The sequence below is a fragment of the Equus quagga genome, unplaced genomic scaffold (genome assembly GCF_021613505.1).
Source record: "Equus quagga isolate Etosha38 unplaced genomic scaffold, UCLA_HA_Equagga_1.0 199063_RagTag, whole genome shotgun sequence".
NCBI lineage: Eukaryota > Metazoa > Chordata > Mammalia > Perissodactyla > Equidae > Equus > Equus quagga.
In genome coordinates this window covers 1-3,553 of record NW_025798320.1, presented here as the reverse complement: position 1 = coordinate 3,553, position 3,553 = coordinate 1, and the positions used below count along the sequence as shown (strand labels likewise).

General features: G+C 39.8%; 1 long non-coding RNA gene across 1 annotated transcript; it reads left to right on the top strand.

Annotated features, from left to right (window-relative positions):
- Window positions 1-69: 69 nt before the first annotated feature.
- On the top strand, window positions 70-3,553 carry LOC124233366 (uncharacterized). The gene is made up of 3 exons (XR_006887039.1): window positions 70-189; window positions 2,054-2,141; window positions 3,467-3,553. It is a non-coding gene; the product is annotated as an uncharacterized LOC124233366 (long non-coding RNA).

Sequence of the window (3,553 nt, the reverse complement as noted above, 5' to 3'; positions counted from 1 at the left end):
GTTCACAGAAAAATTTACTTATGTGAAAGCAGAAGCTACATAAAAATCCATTAAAGCTCACTGTGTAATAAGGTGTCATATCAATATACTGATCACAGTGTAATACTATTATTTCTTTATAGGAGTAAAAGTTATTCATCCTGTGGAGGAGGCACCCATGGTTACGACAATGAGTTTAAGAGCATGGAGGTAACGTACTGCTTTTTTTTTTTTTTAACAAGTATTTATTGAGCACTTAGTTTGTGACGGGCAATGTTCAGGACTCTTGAATACATCTGTGAAGGGAACAGATAAAGATCCCTGCCCTCATGTGGTGTTCATTCTAACAAGGGGATACAGGTAACTGGCGTAATAAAGGAATATATTATTTGCTATGTTAGGGATAAGTGCTATGGGAAATAAAGAGAAAGTAAAGCAGAGTAGGTGGAGACTGGGGGTGTTACGGGTGCCATGAAGACAGTATGAAACTTTGAATAAGGTGGACACAGTGAGATTCATTGAGATGCCATTTGAGCAGAGACTTGAAGAAGGTGAAGGAAGAACTTTTCAAATACTCAGGGCAAATGTCTCAGGCAGAAGAAACAGCCAGTGCAAAGGCCCAGGGGTGAGTGTCTGCTGTGTCGGGAGAGCCCTCATAGCTGTGGGAGGATGGTAGCTTGTGGCTGGCACTGATGGAGGGGAAGAGTGAAAAGCAGCTGGACATGTTGAGTTCCTAATATGTGTTAGACGTGCACGTCGGGATGTTACACAGGCAATTAAGAGAGAGTCTACCTGGAGATCCGAAATTGTGTTTGAGGCGTATAAAACATTTAAAAGATATGCACCTAAATAAGATGCTCAGGGACTGAATGTAAGGGAGAGGAGGACAAGTACAGAGCCCTAAGCATTTCTCTTAGAAGAGGTGGGGAGAAACACAGCTGCCAGCACAGAGACCTAGAAGTCGAGCCAGGGAGGCAGGAAGGAAACCAGCAGCCTCTGTGCCGGGGAAGCCCAGGAAGGCGCTCTCTGGAGGAGTCCAGGAGTGAAGGGCAGCCGTGTCCCCCAGAGGTGGAGCTTCATGGCTCTACACTACATACATACACACACACTATACACACCACTCACACACCCCACACATATGCAGACACTACACACACACCCCACATATACACACAGCCCTGTCCCTTTCCAAATAGCAAAAAATGTTAGGCTCTTTTGAATGTACTGCCTCCTAACATTGTCATGAGGAGTTATACCTCTTTGAAAAATCTCTAGAAACAGAGCACTTCTCTGTTAGTTAGGGGGCTATTTGATAATTAATTTAATTACTGCAAGAAAATCCTACACCTCCAATTCTTTGCTGACTATCTTGGGAAAAAAATATGTGTATAAAATATCCACGTATAAAATATACACATATAAAATAAAAAAAATATATGTATATATCCCTGTTACCAGAAAACAATCGCTTGTTTATGTTTGATGGTTTTCTTCTAGTTATTTACAATCTAAAACAATTAGATCTGTTATAAACAAAATAATTGTTAACATTAATTAACATAAATAAAAATATTTGGGTCTCTTCATCCTAAAAGTAAAGGGGCGATACATTTGAGAAATCAGTGGGTTCATAGAAGTAGTGCAAAAATTTAATGCTTAGAAACTTCCACATTTTTTGCCATGTGTTAACATATTTGAGCAATGATATGAATGGAATATAAAAAGAATACGAGATGTTATGTGACGAATTGCTAATTTCTGTTGCCCAGCTGTGGTGGAACTGTGCTGACGTGGCTTGTCCACTGTTGCTTGTAGTCTCCTAGCCTGTTGACATCTGACGTGCTGTGGACGCAGGTAGAGAGAGAAGGGAACACAGGGTGGATTATATTTGATTGAGATTGTACAACACCACAGCTGGAAATGATGTAGAAATCATTTCAGATCGGAACAGAAATCCTTACAGAAGCCTAAGCTGCAAATGGGAGAGCTGGTATAGAAGGAAAATTGTGTCTCTTCCACCATCTGTTTCTGAGTTTAGATGGCATCTAGTAATAGTAGGACCGTTTCCACCTAGGCTATCTTTCTGGCACATGGACCCAGTTTTAAAGAGAAGACTGAAATTGAACCGTTCGAAAATATTGAACTCTATAACCTAATATGTGGTAAGTATGTCCATATAAATACAATGGCGAAATGTGGATAGAGTTTTAAAATATATATTTTGAAATTGATGGTACATTGAATCCCAAAGGTGGATGCTCTGCACTGAGAAGACGGAAAGTAGAAAAGATGAGGAAGAAATATTTATTCTTCAGAATTATTCAGCTATAGGAATGAAATCTTTTTGTCCTTCTAGGAACAATAAACATTAGATCTCAGGAGACCAGCTTTTCTATTAGTTACTATATGAAAATTTAATTTAATAAAACAGCTAAAGAAAATTAGACTTCCAACTTTTCAAAGCAGGAAAAACACACTGAAAAACACAAGTATTTTCTTATAATTACAGAGAGAAAGCTTCTGGAATAACAGGATGGTAAGAAAATCCTATTTGGAGAGACACTTGTTACCACACTGAGTCTTAACAAATCTTAAAGAAGTCGAGTTTTGGGGCATCTCACCTGCCCTTTCTACCTCCGTGCCTGCCTCAGACCGCTGTGTTAACAAGTTGTTGATGTCAGCAAGGCAGAGGGCGCGTTGCATTTTCACCTTTGGCCAAAGGACTCTGGACAAAGTATGCTCACAGTTGTCGCTCTTAATCTTGTCCTGGCCTGTGATGATTGAATGTGACTTAGAGACCAAAAAGCGTCATTTAAAAGTCACGTGTTGTCGCCTTAAGAGCTTCAGTTCTCGGTGCCCAAGGCTGCGTGTGTGGTCAGGCTGCTGGCCCTGTGGGAAGAGGCTTAGAAGGAACCAGATACGATTCCGGGTCTAGGAGAGACCTACTGGGCAGTGCTCAGCAGGAGCCACTAAACGCCCATGTCTGTGAAATATTTGCAAGTTTTGTTTTTATAGAAAAACATTAGAAAAAGTTCTCTACATATTAAGCAAAATTCACTAGTTTAATTTTTAAATAGTATCTGTCCTTAGAGAATTTTCATATAATTAAATAAAAATAGTACAAGTAAGATTGTAAATTAAGTTCTTTCAGTTTGTTTTTACTAAAAAGATAGCTTTTTATGCTAGAAAACCATGATATGTTTAAGGAACAAAGGGATGATTTAAACAATGATGTTTTTCTCTGGAGGAACAGAAACGCTTCCTAAAAGTTCCTGCAGCTCATCTATAGCAACTGGTCCTGTTCTCCAGAAAGGCTGGGTGATGGGAACTCTGGGAAGAAAGTTAGTAAACTGAACTGCATGTGCGGGACGCGACTGCATTGCCGCAGAATTTATTGAAGGAAGTGAACAGGGGGCCTTGTTTTCTCCCATCTTCCAGAGATGTTGTTGCCTTCCAACTTAAAACTACTCTGAATTTCTTAAAACAGATCTTCTACACATTGAACCAGCACCAAACAATGGTACCCATGGCAGTTTAAACCATCTTCTGAAGGTGCCTTTTTATGAGCCATCCC